This window comes from Macrobrachium rosenbergii, chromosome 16, assembly GCF_040412425.1.
Source record: "Macrobrachium rosenbergii isolate ZJJX-2024 chromosome 16, ASM4041242v1, whole genome shotgun sequence".
Taxonomy (NCBI): Eukaryota; Metazoa; Arthropoda; class Malacostraca; order Decapoda; family Palaemonidae; genus Macrobrachium; species Macrobrachium rosenbergii.
Window position 1 is genome coordinate 36,673,767 of NC_089756.1, and position 22,495 is coordinate 36,696,261.

At 37.8% G+C, this 22,495-nt stretch overlaps 1 long non-coding RNA gene across 1 annotated transcript in view; it reads right to left on the bottom strand.

Annotated features, from left to right (window-relative positions):
* Window positions 1–597: 597 nt before the first annotated feature.
* LOC136847026 (uncharacterized) overlaps window positions 598–22,495 on the bottom strand; it is a 252,175-nt gene continuing 230,277 nt past the window's right edge. The window contains exon 3 of the long non-coding RNA XR_010855586.1: window positions 598–1,253. This is a non-coding gene — a long non-coding RNA (uncharacterized lncRNA). The remainder of the gene's footprint in view (window positions 1,254–22,495) is intronic.

Sequence of the window (22,495 nt, forward strand, 5' to 3'; positions counted from 1 at the left end):
GAAAATGCAGCGCTGCCCACATTCCTATTTTTTTTTTCTTTCTTTAATTCTACGTTTTTCTTTTCATGTGAGGGCCTCTGGTATTTGCAGTGAGTTTGTTTCTGTCTCCAGTAATTTTATTTTTATTTTTTATTTTTTTTTTTGTGATTTTACAAATGTACCGTAAACAAGTGATAAATAATTTCATACAAGTATATATATATATATATATATATATATATATATATATATATATATATATATATATATATATATATGAGTATATATATCTGTATTATACTGTATATATATAAATGTATATACTATATATTTATATATATATATATATATATATATATATATATATATATATATATATATATATATATATATATATATATATATATATATACATACATACATACTGTGTGTGCGTAATTTAATGTGTACACGAATAACTTGCAAGTAGATTTACACACCACAAGTAACACAACAAAAATTTTCTTTAACGTAAATTTTCTTTAACATAAATTTACTTTAACAAATTTTCTTTAGCTCCTGATCGACGGTTTATTTTAATTTATCTACACGGTCAATAACATACCTAGTAATTCCATAATTTAATCTTTGGTCTGGTGAACACTTTATCTTTCTATTTTCGTTTTCATTGTCAGAATCCTCATCATCGTCATTGTAATCATCATGATCATCTACAGAGATCATTATCTTTCTCATGACTTCCCTTTTCGAGGGTTGGTCCAGGGATGAGAGAGAGAGAGAGAGAGAGAGAGAGAGAGAGAGAGAGAGAGAGGGAGAGAAAGAACGTGAGAGAGAAAGAGGGAGGGGGAATTTTGAGAGAGAGAGAGAGAAAGTGGGGTTGGGGGCCGTTTTTGAGATGCAAGGAGGAGGGTGGGGTGCTGGGGGTTATATCACCCATTTTCTTCCCTTCGCCCCTTTCCTTCTTTCGGTTCTTCCATCCCATTTGCTATCGGTCTCTTCCTCTATCCCTCTCCTTATCTTTTCCATTCTTCTTTTAAATTTCTTCCTGTCGCGGATCCCAGCTCCTTATTTATTCTCGTCTCCTATTCCGGTTATCTCCTTATTTATCCTCGTCCCTTATTCAGCTTCTTATCTCCCTATTTACTGTGGGATTCGATCCCCTTCTTCCCCCCTACTTCATGGCTGAGTCCGAATTTATATTTCATCCCTGTCACGCCACGACTTATTCCCTGCTTCCTGCTTGCTTGTTAGTGGACGTCTTTCCTGCACCACACCTGGAAGAAGAAGAAGAAGAAAATAAAAAAAATAAAACGGAGAATGAACATAGAAAACTATTAAAAATATGTGTTTTTTTTTAACCACTTGAATTCTTATTTGAAGCTGTGTTTAGGTAATGGATTATAAAGTGGCATCACAATGTGCATGGTCATACTCACAAAACTCATTACTTCTCTCCATTACCACCTCAATATTCATTATATTACAGCTTCTGCTTTCTAAGAAGCGTTGCAAAAACGGTGGTCAGCTGTGCCACAAATTCATGCACACTCGTCACACGTCATCCGAAAGCGTCACAAATTTTATCTTTCTACTGCCTTTTCCAGGCGTCTCAGTGACGATGGTCAGCCCTGTTACACCATGTACATTTTGCCTTTTTTTTTATAGGCGTCTCAGTGACCATGGTCAGCCAGCTCTGTTACACCATTTATATTCCGCTGATTTTCTATACAGGCGTCTCAATGACCATGGTCAGCCCTCTTACACCATTTGCGTTCTGCTGATTTTCTATGCAGGCGTCTCAGTCACGATGGTCAGCCCTATTACAACATGTATATTCTGCAGTTTTTTTTATAGACGTCTCAATGACGATGGTCAGCCCTGTTACACTATGTACATTCTGGGTTTTTTTTATAGGCGTCTCAGTGACGATGGTCAATAGTATTACACCATGTACATTCTGCCGTTTTTTTAGAGGCGTCTCAGTGACGATGGTCAACAATATTACACCATGTACATTCTGGCGTTTTTATATAGGCGTCTCAGTGACGATGGTCAGCCATGTCCGTTTTGTATAGGCGTCTCAATGACGGTGGTCAGCCCTGTTACAATATGTACATTCTGCCGTTTTTTTTTTTACAGGCGTCTCAATGACGACGGTCAGCCCTGTTACACCATTTATATACGCTCTCATCCTCACTGCTCTTCCTTCCTCTGCCCTCACTATTATCATCATTCTCCTGGACTCTCGCTTCCTTCTCGCTGTCACCATCATCATCATCATCATTTTCCTGGTCAGGAGGCGTGACTCCCCCTCCTGACCCCTCTCCAGGGGTTGAGAGCATATCAAGGAGGTTGGGAGCATATCCTGGTACGCTCCTCGGGTCACTTGCTTAAAGAAAATCAAGGGAGAAAATAAGAAAATGAAGTAAAATGTGAGGGAGGTGAATAAAAAAAAAAGGAACAGGTTTGGCGAATTAAATTTTATATAACAATAATAAGTTCAAAAATCAACTCAATTCCCACAATGATGGTGAGGTTTAATCATTATTATTGGTTATCACTATCATCGTCAAAATAGCGATAATTATATAAGTGGAATGCAATGGAATATAAAGTTTAGGTCAAAGGCCAAGCGCTGGGACCTATGAGGTCATTCAGCGCTGAAAGGGAAATCGAGAGTAAGAAGGCTTGACAGGTGTAACAGGAGGAAACCTTGCAGCTGGACTAGGAAACACTTGTTAGGAGAAGATGGAAACTAAGACGTGAAAGAGACTATGAACGGAGGTACAGCAAAAGGAACGAAAGGGGTTGCAGCTAGGGGCCAAAGGGCCGCTTTTAAGAATCTTAATTCATGCCTACATTGCAAAGCGTGGGGTGCACTGACGGCACTACCCCGTAATATATTAATTAATGATAATCGTAATTTGCCCGTTCCGTCTTTTCCACAGAAGAATCTAATAATTGATCTTTATTTTAATTTTATTCCTCGATATTAATTCCTCCCATTTTTACCTCACTCTTTTCTCACGTCACTATCATCGTCTCGTTAACTTGCATCCTCCGCTCACCTCACTGTATCCACTTCTCTGCCTTTTATTCTCAGTTATTTCCTTCTTTCTCTCATTCTCGGTAATTTAGTCCACTCCGACTTCAAAGGAATCAAACCCCTTTCTTTTTTATTCCACTGCTAATGAGCCACTGTGCTTTCACTTCGCATCTGATTATCCAGTAAAGTCGGTTTCCTCTTACTTCCTATTATCTTATTTTTATTTTAATTTCGTTGTTTTTCACGTATTTATTCTCCAGTATGGTCTTTCTGTACCTTCCCCGCTCAGCATTTTGGACCGAGCATTCGCCATCGTTAATTGTGCAGTTTTTAGTTTTCTGTAAAAGAAAACTATTGTGCCGGCTTTGTCTGTCCGTCCGCGCTTTAATCTGTCCGCACTTTGTCTGTCCGCCCTCAGATCTTAAAAGCTACTTAGGCTAGAGGGCTGCAAATTGGTATGTTGATCATCCACCCTCCAATCATCAAACATACCAGATTGCAGCCCTCCAGCCTCAGTAGTTTTTTATTTTATTTAAGGATAAAGTTAGCCATGATCATGCGTCTTGCACCGCTATAAGTGCCAACAACACAGGCCACTACCGGGGTGGGGCTGAAATTTTCATGGGCCGCGGCTGATAGTTTCATGGACCGTGGCTGAGAGTTTCATACAGCCTTATACACTGTACGGAAAACTCGACTGCGCCGAAGAAACCTCGGCGTAATTTTTTACTTGTTTTTTACGCAAATCACTAAACCTGTTGCGTATCCTTGAACCTGATATTTAATTAAAGAATGAAATAAATTTGTAAGGCAGCTTCAGGGTAAAGACCGTAACGTTCCTCAAGGTACTTTTCTCTCTCTCTCTCTCTCTCTCTCTCTCTCTCTCTCTCTCTCTCTCTCTCTCTCTCTGTGTGAAACGAACTTCGCCTCCCTCCAAATTTCTGCCTAAAATAATTATTCTGTTGCGGCCAAGAGCTCCTCTGGCTTCAGAGCTGGGCAACGGAGATAGCCGCTGGCCGACTGACTACCTTGGGCTTGCTCACTACTTTTATAAAATTATATAACGGTGAAGGAAAGAAAATGCTTGTCCCCCCAAACACATTTTATATATATGTGTGTATATATACAGTATACATATGTATCTATTATATATATATATGTATATATATACAAATGATATATACAGTATATTATATATATATATATATATATATATATATATATATATATATATATATATATATATATATATTAATATGTATATATATATATATATATATATATATATATATATATATATATATATATATATACATATAGCTACATAGACATTATATATATGTATGTATGTATGTATGTATGTACTCTGTATCATTACTCAGATGTCGAAAACCATATTAAGAAGACATTACAAGACGAAGGGTTAGACACACATCTCACACACTATAAAAATTACGTAAAAAAACACATGTTGCCGAACCGAAAATAATAATTTATATAATATTTAAAACCCACAGGTGGTGATGACATCCTTTCCACATCTAATAGCAAGAAGAAGTTAGAGATACACCCTAGGGAGTTATCCTCCCCTCCCTCTACCCCATCCTCCCCCACCCCCACCCCATCCATTCCCCAACCCCAACCCAACCATAAAAAATAATATGTTTATGCTGAAGTGATCGAATTTACGTTCATGAGGCATATTAACCGAATGCTAAAGATATTGAGTAAATCATGAGGGCGTTAGGAAGCCAGAATAGTGAGGGACGCAAGGAAAAATGAGGAAACGGATTTATGGGAGGGAAAAAAAAAAAAAAGGTGAAGGTTCGAGGAAGCATTGCATGTCAATACCGATAAATCGACGAGGAAATAAGAGGTTATAATGCTAAGATTCGGTTGTTTGATAAATGGTCAAGATGCGTTATCTGTGATAGTTGAATACACACACAGTGTATATATATAATATATATATATATATAATATATTAAAATATATATATATATATGACATCCTTTCCATATCTAATAGCATATTCCTTTATTTAGTTAGAGTATATACACCCATAGGAATTATACCTAAAATCACGTGTGCTTATGCAAAAAAAAATCATAAAATCCCCACAGCCCAATTTTAGAGTTAGATTCCCAAGGTTTCCTCACAATTTAATTCTTGTTAGTCGAGCTAGAGTATATAATTATAAAAGGATTATATTTTTTATACTGATACAATACAGGGGAACGTATTTAACACGTTAAACAGGCATGAGATATCATTCAACATCACAGCTAAACGTTCCACATTCAAACAGTTAATTCATCACAGCTAAACATTCCACATTCAAACAGTTCATTCAACATCACAGCTAAAATGCACATTGAGGTCATCCAACATCACAGCTAAAATTGACAATCAAACAGGTCATTTATGGGCTAAAAAAAAAAACCATCACAGATAAACGAAGGTTCCACATTCAAGCAGGTCATTCAACATCACAGCTAAACATTCCACCTTCGATAAATCGATCACAGCTAAACATCCAAGAGGTCATTCAACATAATGCTAAACATTCCATTCAGGTCATTCACCATTTGAGCTAAAATGCCACATTCAAGCAGGTCATTATCACAGCTAAACATTCCACCTTCAAGCAGGTCAATCACCATCACAGCTAAACATGCCACAATCAAAGGTCATTCAACATCACAGCTAAACATTCCACCTTCAAGCAGGTCATTCAACATCACATAAACATACATTATAGGTCATCCAACATCACATAAACATTCCACAATCAAGCAGGTCATTCAACATCACAGCTAAACATTCCACCTTCAAGCAGGTCATTCAATATCACAGCTAAACATTCCACCTTCAACATCACAGCTAAATTTCCACAATAGGTCATTCAACATCACAGCTAAACATTCCACCTTCAAGCAGGTCATTCAACATCACAGCTAAACATTACATTATAGGTCATTCAACATCACAGCTAAACATGCCACATTCAAGCAGGTCATTCAACATCACAGCTAAACATTCCACCTTCAAGCAGGTCATTCAACATCACAGCTAAACATTCCACATTCAAGCAAAATATTCAACATCACAGCTAAAATCACATTCATGCAGGTCATTCAAAAAGCTAAAAATTCCACCTTATATCATTAACATCACACTAAACAGCATTCAACAATTCAACATCACAGCTAAACATTCCACCTTCAAGCAGGTCATTCAACATCACAGCTAAAATTTAGTTCAAGCAGGTCATTCAACATCACAGCTAAACAATTTTATTCAACAGGTCATTCAACATCACAGCTAAACATTTATTCAAATTCAACATCACAGCTAAACATTCCATTCAAGAACGTCATTCAACATCACAGGTAAACGTTCCACATTCAAGCAGGTCATTCAACATCACAGCTAAACATTCCAAATTCAAACAGTTTATTCAACATCACAGCTAAACATTCCACATTCAAGCAGGTCATTCAACATCACAGCTAAACATGCCACATTCAAGCAGGTCATTCAACATCACAGCTAAACATTCCACCTTCAAGCAGGTCATTCAACAGCTCACAGCTAAACATTCACAGCTAAACTTCACAATCAAGCAGGTCATTCAACATCACAGCTAAACATTCCACCTTCAAGCAGGTCATTCAACATCACAGCTAAACATTCCACATTCAAGCAGGTCATTCAACATCACAGCTAAACATGCCACATTCAAGCAGGTCATTCAACATCACAGCTAAACATTCCACCTTCAAGCAGGTCATTCAACATCACAGCTAAACATTCCACCTTCAAGCAGGTCATTCAACATCACAGCTAAACATGCCACATTCAAGCAGGTCATTCAACATCACAGCTAAACATTCCACATTCAAGCAGGTCATTCAACATCACAGCTAAACATTCCACATTCAAGCAGGTCATTCAACATCACAGCTAAACATGCCACATTCAAGCAGGTCATTCAACATCACAGCTAAACATTCCACCTTCAAGCAGGTCATTCAACATCACAGCTAAACATTCCACATTCAAGCAGGTCATTCAACATCACAGCTAAACATGCCACATTCAAGCAGGTCATTCAACATCACAGCTAAACATTCCACATTCAAGCAGGTCATTCAACATCACAGCTAAACATTCCACATTCAAGCAGGTCATTCAACATCACAGCTAAACATTCCACATTCAAGCAGGTCATTCAACATCACAGCTAAACATTCCACATTCAAGCAGGTCATTCAACATCACAGCTAAACATTCCACATTCAAGCAGGTCATTCAACATCACAGCTAAACATTCCACATTCAAGCAGGTCATTCAACATCACAGCTAAACATTCCACATTCAAGCAGGTCATTCAACATCACAGCTAAACATGCCACATTCAAGCAGGTCATTCAACATCACAGCTAAACATTCCACCTTCAAGCAGGTCATTCAACATCACAGCTAAACATTCCACATTCAAGCAGGTCATTCAACATCACAGCTAAACATTCCACATTCAAGCAGGTCATTCAACATCACAGCTAAACATTCCACATTCAAGCAGGTCATTCAACATCACAGCTAAACATTCCACATTCAAGCAGGTCATTCAACATCACAGCTAAACATGCCACATTCAAAGGTCATTCAACATTCTAAACATTCCACATTCAAGCAGGTCATTCAACATCACAGCTAAACATTCCACATTCAGGTCATTCAACATCACAGCTAAACATTCCACCTTCAAGCAGGTCATTCAACATCACAGCTAAACATTCCACATTCAAGCAGGTCATTCAACATCACAGCTAAACATGCCACATTCAAGCAGGTCATTCAACATCACAGCTAAACATTCCACATTCAAGCAGGTCATTCAACATCACAGCTAAACATTCCACATTCAAGCAGGTCATTCAACATCACAGCTAAACATGCCACATTCAAGCAGGTCATTCAACATCACAGCTAAGCATTCCACATTCAAGCAGGTCATTCAACATCACAGCTAAACATTCCACAATCAAACAGGTCATTCAACATCACAGCTAAACATTCCACAATCAAACAGGTCATTCAACATCACAGCTAAACATTCCACAATCAAACAGGTCATTCAACATCACAGCTAAACATTCCACAATCAAACAGGTCATTCAACATCACAGCTAAACATGCCACATTCAAGCAGGTCATTCAACATCACAGCTAAGCATTCCACATTCAAGCAGGTCATTCAACATCACAGCTAAACATTCCACAATCAAACAGGTCATTCAACATCACAGATAAAACATTCCGCATTCAAACAAGTCAATATGACGAACAAACGCAAAGAAATCATTCACGTCATCTAAATAAACAACATTACAACAAAAAAAAAAAAGTTATTTTGACGAACACACTTACGGAAAGAAAAAAAAACTGAGCGCATGAAAAAATCAAATAATATTTTCGAGTCTCTTCCGTCCCTCTTCCTTCAACGGACCGATAGTCAATCACCGACTTGTCAGTCAGTCCATCAGCTTGTATTTCAGACAGGCAGTCATTAGGCGCCTCTGCCGGTCCGGAATTGACGCGTATCTATTTTCAGTTCATTCTCCTTGAAGTAATTCTCATTTTTGTTGTGTAGATATACTTGAAATATAACTATTGTTCCGCCTGCAGCAACAAGTAATAAATATATGTATTAAGTATCCTGTTATGATAACTGGTATGTGTATATATATACATATACATAATATATATATGTATATATATATATATATATATATATATATATATATATATATATATATATATATATATATGTATATACATATTCCCAAGGTAGCGTGAATTTGATATTAAGCGACATTTGTAGCTTCATGATTATATATATATATTATATATATATATATATATATATATATATATATATATATATATATATATATTTGTATGTATGTATGTATGTATACTGTATATCAGTTAAACCCTTTGAGCAATACATTTAAATTATACAGCTACAGAGTAACAGTGATTTACTTATCTGCTGATTACTTCTTTATCAGTAAGTTCTGAGAGAGAGAGAGAGAGAGAGAGAGAGAGAGAAGTTTTGGCTTGGATCTGTCGTGTGTGATTTTGCTTATCTCAGTGATAAAAACTTTTATATATGTGATTTGTATAGGAACAAGTAACGCCACTTGCGCAACGATGTAATGTATATATACAAATGAATATGAGAGATAAGGCAATATGACATGCACAGTAAGTTTGTAAAGGGTACAGGTAAACAAAATGCATGCATTATTACACGTCTGCACACATACACATACACACACACACGCATATATATGTATAATTATATATATAATATATATATATACATATGTGTGTGTTTATGTGTATGTATGTGTATGTTCTGTGTGGACACGTGTAATTATGCATGTATATATATATATATATATATATATATATATATATATATATATATATATATATATATATATATATATATCTACATTTTTGTGTCTGTGAAATATGTTTTTTCTATAAAGCAGACTATAGATTAGGCATCTGTCTCGCTTCCCAAGCGAACCACGTTCGCTTGATAAAACGAAACAACAGTCGATTGATAAAGCAACAATCGGCTATACAGCTGTGTCCCCGAAAATACCAAAGTGGGCCGCCGTTGACAACTTGTAAAGGAAGTTTTTCCCATTCAGTGCGTGAATCATACGTATGAATTAACTTTATTTTTGTATGAGTTTTTCTTGTAAAGTCCAGTGGGACTGACATTTTATAAGACTAAGTTAATATATATATATATATATATATATATATATATATATATATATATATATAATTTATATATATAAATATAATTTATATCCATGCCTATATATATATATATATATATATATATATATATATATATATCCATACATTCACATATTATAAACATCCCCAAATTTCCCCAAAGAGGAGAATTCTCTTAATTCTTCTGTTTTCCTCATTCCTATAACCTACCATGTTTACAGCGGCGTTCATATCGATTCTCAAAGGAACGAGGAGAGTTCATTTTCAACCCGTCTCTTTCTTCGTTTCTTCTGGGCTTTCAAAGAAGAAAGAAAAAAATATATATTTTTAAATTAGTCTTATAAAATATCAGTCCCACTGGACTTTACAAGAAAAAACCATACAAAAATAAAGTTACTTCTTACGTATGATTCACACACTGAGTGGGGAAAAACTTTCTTTACAAAGTATTTTCGGGAACACAGCTGTATAGTCGATTGTTACCATATCAATCGACTGTCCTTCCGTTTTATCAAGCGAACGTGGATCGCTTAGGAAGCGAGACAGGTGTCTAATTTATAGTCTGTCTTTATGGAAAAAACATTTCACAGATTTTTTGTATCAACAGGCAATGAATTATTATTTTTTAGCAGGATACGCATCTGGGGGACACCAGGTCCGTTAGTAACAACACAGCTTTGGTATTTTACTTCGCTTTTGGGGACACCAGTCACGCAGATCGGTTAGAAACTGAAACAGATTTGTGATTTCACTTCGCTTTTTGGGGACACCAGTCATGTAGATCGGTTAGAAACGAAACAGATCTGTGCTTTCACCTCGTCTGCTTAGGTGAAACGTATGCCTAAATGTAGAATTTTTTTTATTAAGCCTTCTTTTAACCAGGAAGGTTCTGTAGAGTATCAACGCGTACTGGTTAGAAACTAAACGCATGTATGATTTACTGTCCATCCGTGAAACACGATTCATAATTTTTCTGTCACTGAAGCAGATGATTTATCTGTTTTCTGCGAAAGTTTCAAAGGCTGTGTATTACGATGGAAAAGCCTTCTTAGAATGGAGAAGATTACTGGGAGAAGAAAACTGAATAAAACGACTTTCATCTTTATTTAAATCATTGCTCAACTTCTAATTCAATTCCACTCGACTCATGTGGTCTATGGCTATATACAATGACACACATGAAGATTAATCTGTTTGAGTCTTGTAAAAAAAAAAGGAAGTTATATTTAATTTGTCTTTTTTCAAGTAATAAATTCATCACTTCCCTGAATAATTATAGCCATTTTGGTGAGACTTTTAAATTATATACCTTGTTTTGACCACAAACACCCTTTTCCTCTTTTTCAGAATTTGCCTTGTCACCTGCATATCTTTAATCACCTTTTTTTTCTATCATAATGGGTCATCCTTTGTAAACAGGCCAGCAGATTTCTGTGCCATAGCTTTGTCAGCTCATGTAGGAACATAAAGACCAACCACTAAACTATTTTGGGTGAAAATGTGACCAGAGAAGACGGACCAATTTTAGGTCTTGTATCAGACCCTCAGGTATGGCTCCCTCAGTTTTTTTTTTTCTTCTTTTTTCAAATCAAATATAATAACCAAGTATAATGTGAGGGGACGAAGGAGGAGATTAGGCATTTCTGTTTGAGAGAGAGAGAGAGAGAGAGAGAGAGAGAGAGAGAGAGAGCAAAGCAAAGCAACTAGACGAATAAAACTACTACCGAAGTGGCGTTTCCAATAATAAATCTTTCCCCCGAGAGATAAGAAATGTGTCCGGTGAACTCGGCAGTATACTGTCATTATCTCTCACGGGGAGACGTCATAAGTAAATTAAACAGGTGTGGCGGCGCGGGTTTTTCTGTCAGCCACCCCCCCCCCCCTCTTCTCCCCTTCACCAAAAGTCGGCTCTTGGCCACGCCACAGACCTCCACACACACACACACACACACACACACACACACACACACACACACACACACACACACATATACACGCGCGCTCACACTGACACCTCGGAGGTGCCGGATTATAATGCGACAGCTCGATAGCATTACTCAGGTTGTGGTGTAAACAAACATTCACTGGGCGGACGAGAGGAGGAGGCACTGGGAAAGTACAGCACGTGTCAACATCGGCAAACACGAGTCGATTCTCAGGGAAATTTAAGTCCTTTTAGCGTGTCCTTGGAGACCCCTCGTCGACATCAAAGAGCGTTCGGGCGAGTTTTAAAAGTCGGTGAGAAATTCAGGTGTTGCATTTTATTGCTATTTAAAAGTCTAATGGGAAATTCGATGCTGCTGGCGGCGGAGTCTGCGACGAAGGGAATTGATGCGAATTCGCTGTGAGGAGACAAAATGAATAATCGTCAATTACTCCTCAATATCCTCGTATTTCTTACAGATGCTCGTATATATATATATATATATATATATATATATATATATATATATATATATATACACTTGTTATATAATATATATATAGCAAGGACACTTGTTATGGAAATAAGGAAATATACACGGATAAGGTCAAAGGTCATGTCTATTTTCCTGCTTTCACTGAACGATATGAATTTCGTTAACAAAAGCTTCAGCTCTCACTATGAAGACAAACATCGCCATTCAGTTTTTCAAAAACCTCAGTCATAGAATTCTTTGAAATAGTCAATAATTTTGGTTTATTGTTTGACAAACACCGAAAAATTCTAACATAGAAATCGTGACATTCCGTGGACTTACAGACAGTAATAAAAAAAAAAATTCTGACAAAATTCTAACACAGAAATCACGACATCTCTTGGATTTACGAACTGCAAAATAATCTATTAAATAAAAAAAAAATTCCCAACACAGAAACCATGACATTTCCTGAATTTAATCTCAGTAAAACAATCTAGTTGAATTATCTACTGGTGCGCGGTACAGCCAGATATTGTCATTTCATTCTATGCAAATCAGCAGACGAAAGACCAGTGGCGTCATTTCAGATTTTTCTTTTGGGGGGGTGGGGGCAGGAGGTTTAGCACTTACGGTATGGGAGGGGTGGCGAGCGAGGTGTGAGCCTTATTAGCTGGTCGTAGGGGGGGGGTGCTGTAACCCCCGAGAAATTTTTGAGTGAATAAAGCAGCAAACAGGTGTTATTATTATTATAATTATAATTATAATTATTATTATTATTATTATTATTATTATTATTTATTATTATTATTATTTCAAAGGTTAGGGCGGCAAACCAAGCGTTTGGGGGCCCATCAGTGTCTTGAAGGGGACAAGTGCACCCCCAACTCCCCAAATGACGCCCCCGCGAAAGACGAACACTGAATTCAGCGAGGGTTAAATCGCAACACATCTCTATCGCGAGCAAATATTAAGAGAAAACATCGAGTTCCTCCGTGAAAATGCTCAAACAAACAAATATGGTTCCTTCCAAAATATTATGCTTGCATGTCATCTTTTGTTTTCGTCCGAAGACAACCTGAAAGTTGACAGTAGCTACTCGACATGATTTTAAGAAAACGACAGTGAAAACCTGAAGATATTTCTTTAAGGGTTACAGTTGCACTTCCCAAATAACACTATAGGGTTTAGTTATAATTGTCGTGCAATTGGAACTTCAAAAGTTCAAGCAAAGATGCAATGCATTAGTATCCTAATAGTATTCTCATTGAATTTTAATACATTTTTATCTATTAATTTTTTTTCTTTTCTAATAAGTGAGATCTCTTTTTTTTCTGTATTTCCCTTTAATTCCTCTTAAGTCTTCTTTGGAAGCTTGAATTTCAAGTCAATGGCCCCTTTGGTGGGCTTGTTCCATATGAATAGGGTTCATCTATTGAATAATAATAATAATAATAATAATAATAATAATAATAATAATAATAATAATAATAATAATATTCTTGAAAATGGGGTCCTGTTAAATATTTGCGATCAGTCCAGGCATGGCTTCACTTCTTATCTTATTATTGCATTTTCGAGTTGCACTCGCTGAAGTAAAATTGTGCTTAAGTTAATAACAGGAATTTCAGAAGCGTAATCCTTGTGTATATATTGATAATGTCATTATCAAATATTCATCATTACTTATTTGCAATTTCGACTTTTCCATAATCAACACCCATTCATAAAAAATATATCATTGCCGGTGAAAGTGATAAATAAAGAATTATTGTATAAACCCAAAGACTGCACTTTCAATGAAGCGTGAAGAGAAGGATGAAGATATAAAAACGCTTTTGTTCTTTTATTTTCCTTTAAGCGCCTCTCTGACCGGAATATTTCAAAAGCTTGTATCATATCTATATTCATAAGATTGTATCACATCTATATGCAAAAGATTGTATCACACTTACAAAGAATGACAGTCATTTTAAAACTGTACCCAAACCCCCACCTAGTTATTTTGAGAAAAGGGGGGGAAAGAATTGCAGTCGAAAGTAGTGTGTGAGAGAGGGAGGGGAAAAATTAGTGGAAAAAAGTACTTTCACCAATGTTGTTTTACTCCGTTGTTTTACTCTCGAGGCGTACGTTGTTCACAGCTCGAGCAGCTGCTTATAAATGATGCCATCCCAACGGGCACGAAAGCACTGCAGACCCATGATGCCCAGATCCACGGTGAAAATGGACCTTGCTGCCCTCTCCTATAAGTGCCTTCGTCGTCTGCCAGCCTCGCATCTTTTGGTCAAAGGCTCGTTCTTATGAAAGATGCGAATCTGATGCACTTTTTTTTTTTTTTTGTGACCTCATATCTCGGGGGGGCACGTGGCAATGACTGATCCTCAGCAGGTGGCGGCGAAGACGTGGCACTCCAACCTGAAGTGATTACAGCGGCGTCATCAGGTCCTCCTCCTCCTCAGCAGCAGCAGCGAGTCCTTGGAAGTGCGACAGAGTGCCCCTAGAGGAGGTGACAAGGACGAGGCACTTCCAACAGAGGCGACAACATCGTCAGATCCTCAACCACCACACGTAGGAGGGGGCGGGCAAGGTGACGGAGGTGTCACAATGGCCTTTAGCGTAGCGTTCAATCTATTAACAGGTGTCTCGAGTTGCACACACAACACATACCTCGTCCACCACAGAGAGAGAGAGAGAGAGAGAGAGAGATCGCCAGAATTCACTTCATTTTAGCCCTCGTCAACTTGACTGCGTCTCCATCTGTTTCGTCTAGATGGCTTTTACAGCTCGGAGCGAATTCCTCATATCCTCCCGCTATTCAGGGCATCTTCGTTAAGCTGTTTCGCTATGCGATTCCGTATAATAGACTGCTTTAGTCCCGAGCAGAAGATCGCGCAATTTCGGTATAATCGCGGGTAAAAAGCACCAGAGCTTTATGAGTCAATGACATTTTAATGCTACATGTGTGAGATGACTGTAAAGCAAATGAGAATGCTTCTTGCCGTCACGAAAATGTGGGCACCGTAGTGTCTCTATAAGTGAGAGAGAGAGAGAGAGAGAGAGAGAGAGAGAGAGAGAGAGAGAGAGAGAGAGAGAGAGAGAGTTCTGATTTACAAACACCCAAGAATCCACCTTTTAGATAAAGCTAAAGCGTTTGTGTCTCTGTTCAAAGGACGTTGCTATAAAAAATAGCAGGATGAAAAACAGTCAATTAGAGTCGCGTATATTAGGTACTACTATCTAGGCCCTAGGGCTTCTGCATTAGTTATCCTCTTAACGTGAAATCAATTTCAACTTACGTCGGACGAAAATTCCTCTGAAATCCTTTAGCGGACCAATATTGATTCTCCTCATACCCAACGCATCTAGCGAAATTACTTTGAAATGGCTTGACCCGTATATTACTCAAGTTCCAAATTTCCTCATTGTTGACACTTTCTTTGAGGCAAATTGGTGATATTGTATGATACAAAATCTTCGAATGTTCAGCTGCATCTCTTAGCACCATTCAAAGGACTGGCCATTTCTCACACTTTCACGTCTTTAGATGCCCTAAGTACGGGCTTATCTGTCACGCCCCATCCCCCCAAAATCCGAACGCTTGGGGTTATTGACCTATGATATTGCAACGCCCGCTAAAGCTACAATTGTACAATAGAGCAAATTCTGAAGGTTGCCGCTGCACCTCTATTGTAAAATTCCTATTACCAGGTGCCGCAGTCAGGCATCATTCTGGTGGCACCCGGACCACTGATCAGCCACCCAAATGGCACCACTCACTAGCCATCTACGCCTTTACCGCCACCCCCCCTCCCCTCCCCTCCCTTCCTCTTAAGGTGCCTCTCTCTCTCTCTCTCTCTCTCTCTCTCTCTCTCTCTCTCTCTCTCTCTCTCTCAGGGGCTCGCCCAAATAAGAGCCATTACTGGCAAAAGATGATGGTCGGTAGAAAGGGGAAATAGGAAAGAAGCGCAAGTGGAGGAAAGGAGGAGGAGGAGGAGGAGGAGGAGGAGGAGGAGGAGGAGGAGGAGGAGGAGGAGGAGGAGGAGGTAGAGTGCCTGCCGTGGGTCACTTTATAATCGTTTGTGGCCGCTGAAGAAGGGAGACGCAGAGATCTTCCCAGGGGCCTACCTTTAACTCCCCCCAACCCCACCCGCCTCCCCCCATCCCTCACACCTTCAGAATGCTCAAAATAAGTGACGTCCTCGGCTCTTCTTCCCTTTTATTCTTGAAGTTTCCTTCGCCTTTATAGTCCTAATATTATCCCCACTTTTATTCATTTTGTTACCGTTTGTCCGGCCACAAGCGTCTGTGTAGTCATTCTCAAATGGGTACAGTCCTTTGGCTTTCATTGTATTGTTTCAGAAGAGGGCAAGAAGAGACAAAGAAACTAGGTAGCAAGATGTATACATGTGTGAATGATGTATGTATGTATGTATGTATGTATGTATGTATATATATATATTTATATATATGTATATAATATATATATATATTTATATATATATATATATGTATATATATATATATATATATATATATATATATATATATATATTTATATATATATATATATATATATATATATATATATATATATATATATATATATATATATATATATATATATATACATACACACACAGTATATATATGTATACACACACATTATATAAATGCCATATATATATATATATTTATATATACATACATACAACAACAATTAATCTTGCCAAAGTTCGGAAGAGACAATCAAAACAATTAATCTTGAAAAAACATTTTTTTTTAGTTGCGTACTAACATCACCACCACGCACAGTTTCCTGTCTCTATGTTTTTAATTGTTTTTAATTCTGAAATAATACTGAAGTGTCGCCTTTCCGAGCTATTCTCATTCCGGTGATGTTACCCTCACTTCCTGTTGAAGATTACCCTTGCAGCATCCCGTCCCCCTTACCTTTTGCAGACCCTCACAACAAACGATTGAGAGAGAGAGAGAGAGAGAGAGAGAGAGAGAGAGAGAGAGAGAGAGAGAGAGAGAGAGAGAGAGAGGGGATAAGACCAGCCCAGGTGAGAGAGAGAGAGAGAGAGAGAGAGAGAGAGAGAGAGAGAGAGAGAGAGAGAGAGAGAGGCCCAAACACACACACACGCACAAACACCAAGCCCTAACAGTGCCAGGGGGATGATGTGGTGGCACTCGGGAGTGCCACAAAAACTGAAGACGATCACGCTCTTCGCTTTAAATTAATGAAAGGACGGTAGCCAAAAGGTGTACGTGTGTGTGTGTATGTGTGTGTACACTTACATGCAAGTGTGTGTGTGTGTGTGTGTGTGTGAGCGTATGTCTACGGGCGCTCTTGAAGAAAATGTTTCGGGAAGGGACGGTAACCAAAAGGTATGTATGTATGTACCTGTATGTATGTATGTGTATGTATGTATGTGCGTGTATGTATGTATGTATGTGCGTGTATGGCCAGTCCTAAATGGGTTGTTTGTGCAATGCACAGTGAGACGTCGACTTTACATGGGATCTGAATAAAAGTGAAGCATTCATTTAGTCTTGTTTATTGTTTTTGTGCGCGGCGCGTTTGGCCCCCCTGGCACTTCCGGTTTTGTTTCTGTGATGCTTGAGGATAATTTCTTTCTGTGTCGGGTTTTAATGGAGAGACTTTCAACGTAGTTCTGGTGAAGGATTCGTTAGCATTAAGGTTAGGATAAATTATCACTACCTTGTTATTTGGTATTTTTAGATTTCGCGAAAAGGTATTTTCCTTAACGCCAAATATGTAAGGAGGTGAGAATTTTTCACTTACATGCAAAGTCCACAGGGGGAAAGTGCCGTCAGTGTACCTCACGCGGTGCACTGTAGGCGTTGTTCGAGGTTCTTTGCAGCGCCCCTTCGGGCCTCCCTAGCTGCTCTACCCCTTTCCTACTTTTACCATACCTCTGTTTTCGTATGATCTTTCTTCAATCTCACTTTATCCCTTCTCCTAACAATTGTTTCAATATTATTTTCAGCGCTGAATGACCTCACCGGTCCCAGCACTTGGCCTTTGGCCTAAATTTTATATTTCACTTAATACAAAGTGCATTCAGCAAATTCAGTTTTCTCGAAACCTCTTCATATGTTTGTTGATCTGAATCACTAGTCATTCACCAGTTATTTCTGTTTTCCATAACATCAACTTCAAAAAGTAATAAGTAATAAATGGGCTGAAGTTTCTTTGGCGCAATCGAGTTTTCTGTACAGCGTATAATGCTGTTCGAAACGCTCAGCTACGACCGGGGAGCGCTCAGTTGCTCCCCAGATGCGTTCAAGTGAAGGTGTGTCGGCGACGCATCCGGAATTGGACTCGGAGGTACCAGACGCACGATCATGGCTAAATTTAACCTTGAATAAAATAAAAACTACTCAGGCTAGAGGGCTATAATTTGGTATGCTTGATGATTCGGGGGTGGATGATATACATACCAATTTGCAGCCCTCTAGCATCAATAGTTTTTAAGATCTGAGGACGGACGGACAGAAAAAAATCCATCTCAATAGTTAAAAACCAACATAAATCGAGAGATATTACTAACTGACCACCATCTTTCTCTAGACATTTTTATAGAGAGACATTACTAATTCGCCTCCTGCTGTTTCTATCTTCGTACTTGTGTTACGAAAAGGAACAAAATTGGCTCTCTGAGAATTACTTGTCCAATAATGACATGTGTTTGTTATCGCTGGTCACAGACAGCTGTTGCTCTGCTGTGTCGTATAATGACATCTGAACTATTTATATTATATGACAATTTGATTGCTTGGGGCTGCAATCGTGTCCTCGTATGTCCCTTTAAATAAATGCTCGCACACATGAGTGATTCTCGCAAATACAAACAAATACACGCACTCACTTTCTGTATATATAAATATACATATGTATTTAAATATATATATATATATATATATATATATATATATATATATATATATATATATACATATATATACATACTTATACAAATATATATATACATATATTTATATATATAAGTATGTATATATATATAAATATATATATATATATATATATATATATATAAAAGTATGTATATATATAAATAAATATATATACATATATATACATACATATACACATATATATATATATATATATATATATATATATATATATATATATATATATATATATATATATATATATATATATATATATATATATATATATATATAGAGAGAGAGAGAGAGAGAGAGAGAGAGAGAGAGAGAGAGAGAGAGAGAGAGAGAGAGAGAGAGAGAGAGAGAGAGCGTGCGGTTGTGAATTTGAAACAAAGTAACAACAAGGATAAACCATCATGTGTAGAGCAGCGAAAGTGTATATGGAAGAACTGAAAATTTAAAAAAATCAGTGTCCATGACGGAGTTCTATTCTCAAAGACAGTAATACAGTTTTAAACTTTCAGATTTACACGAGCTTTGAAACATGCTGGCCACATGTTAGGTTGCGCCCGCCCAGCCGCCTACCAAGCAATCATTCACATGTATACGATAACTCATTCTTTCCTGGAATACGCTAATTTTTTTATGCAATAATTAGCAATCTTGCCCACATTGCAATCCTTACGCAAGAACGGGAATAACTGATAAAGAAAGGAGTTGAATCACTGCAACTTGGAGTAAGGAGAAAGTGAAGTTGTAAGGCTGAATGAATGAATGAAAAATATAAAATTTAGGCCAAAGGCCAAGCGCTTGGACGTATGAGGTCATTCAGCGCTGAAAGGGCAATTGGAAGCATAAAGATTTGAGGTGTAAAAGGAGGAAAACTTCGCAGTTGCACTTTGGAACAATATTTTCAGGAGAGTGTGTCAAGTACGATGGAAGAAAGAGAATACGAACCAAGTTGCATGCAATTGGAACTTCAGAAGTTCAAGGGAAGGTGCAACAATGCATTACTACCCTAATGCTATTCTCCTTACATTTTAATGCATTGTTATCTGTTTGTTAATTTATTAATTAATTAGTTTTTTTAATAAGTGAGGTCTCTTCTTTCTGTATTTCCCTTTACTTCCTCTTAATTCTTCCTAATGAACACCATAATATTCTTTGGAAACTTGAATTTCAAGTCAGTGGCCCCTGTGGTGGGCTTGTTCCATAGGAATAGGTATCGTCTTCTGAATAATAATAATAATAATAATAATAATAATAATAATAATAATAATAATAATATGAAGGAAATAGACCCCCTCTTAAACAGGCCTCATTGAAAAGGATGGCTGTATAAGATAAATTCGCATAATACAGCCATCCTTTTCAATAATAATAATAATAATAATAATAATAACTAGAAGGAATGAAAGGGACGCTGCAAAGAACCTAAAGTAATGCTTACAGTGCACCGCGTGAGGTGCACTGACGACACTCTATCCCCCAACCCTCCTCATAGGGTCGTGTAACTGGAGAAGCAGTACATCTCTCTTTAAGAATTCCTTTGAACTTTTACGGCCTGAAACGTTTGAGTGATTAGATACAGATATAACATCAGGCTTTTATTCGCCGTAAACGTCGGCTCCTCGAATGCCGCCGCCGCCGCCGTCGGCTGGCTATCCTGTTTTCGACATAACTCATGTGGGCTGCAACATTGATCTCACCTGTTGAGCGATATTTCTTCAGACAGTGAGGGGGGGATATTCGCGCTGGTCTTATCAACAATGACTTTCCCGAGACTGGGGATTCATTTGCTCTTTACACTCGTTTATATAGCAGGTTTAAGGCATTCTTTAATTGTTTGTACTGGCCTTTGTAAAATTTTTCATAGGCTTTGAAGATTAACTCTCATATTTTTAGAGCCTTAACGATGGCTCTTCTGAGGTGGGGATTCATTTGCTCTTTATATTAAAATATGAAACAGTCTTAAGACAGTCTTCAGTTGTTTGTATTGGGTTTTCAAAATGAGTCAGCTATGGGTGTCGTAGGCTCTGTAGGTTAATTTCATATTTTTGCAGCCAAATCAGAACGGAAATTTAAATTCAACATTTTACGGTCAGATATTTAGTAACAACTATATAAAGAACAGGGAGGGAAAAGTAATGTTTTCTAATATGGCTAATGATTCCTAGACATTTATTTAAAGTCTCACTTACTTCCACACGAGGAGAAACCAGCAAACGCCAATAGGATTTTTCTTTTTCTTTTGGATTTAATTAGGAGAAAATGAATTACCCTGACTAATGCTTCCAAAGGTACTGCAACTTAGACACGTAAGGATACAGTAAAAACAGAGCAGTTTACGAGCAAATAAAATAAAAAAAGGAAAGTCCAAGTAAAAAAAAAAAAAAAAAAAACACGGAACACGCTGTTTACGTAAAAGTGCAATAAGTTACAAGACACAAGTAATAAACCAAAATACCCACGACTCTACGACCAGCCTGAACTACTTTGCCCCAACACCTCCCACCCCCCAAACCCAAGGGCTCACCCTCAGCCCTCTCTCCCTCCCCCTCCCGTCTTCCTCCCCCCTCCATATCTTTCCTCCCCTACCAGAGCAGGCCGTAGCTTTGCCAAATTTAGTTCCTTTTAGGCCCTAACGTCAAGGTACGAGGGTTCTTACGTCATTTAAAACTTCCCTGTTTTACCTTTTCCCTTCTGAGGAACCAGGCTTAATGAGGTATCGCCCGTACGCTCCTCTCCCCCTCCCCTTCCTCCCCCATCCCCTTCCTCTCCCCCCCAACCCTCCCTCCCGGAGCGATAACAAGTCTCTCCCTCCTCCTCGACTCTCTCTCTCTCTCTCTTTTCAGCTCCCCTCACGTCTCTGTCTCTGCTTCTCAGCGATAACAAGTCCTTCCCCTCTCCCCCCCCCTTTTCTTCCTCCCCCCCTTCCTCCTCTCGTTATCGTTCTTCTCCCGATTCTTTTCTTGTACTTCGGGATTTGGGTAAACCTACGTGAAGAATTACTGCAGTGCGCGTGACTCTCGTTGGAGATTGACTGAGAGAAATGTATTTATACATGCATGTGTACACGAAGACATACACGTGATCATGCGCACGTAACTTAAAAGGTAATGTGTATATATACATACACACACATATATACATATATGATATATATATATATATATATATATATATATATATATATATATATAATATATATATATAGTCTTTCAAACGCATTTAAATTTAACCTACATTGAAATTTGACTTATGTAAAGCTCACTGCCGGTAACCCTCTCTCTCTCTCTCTCT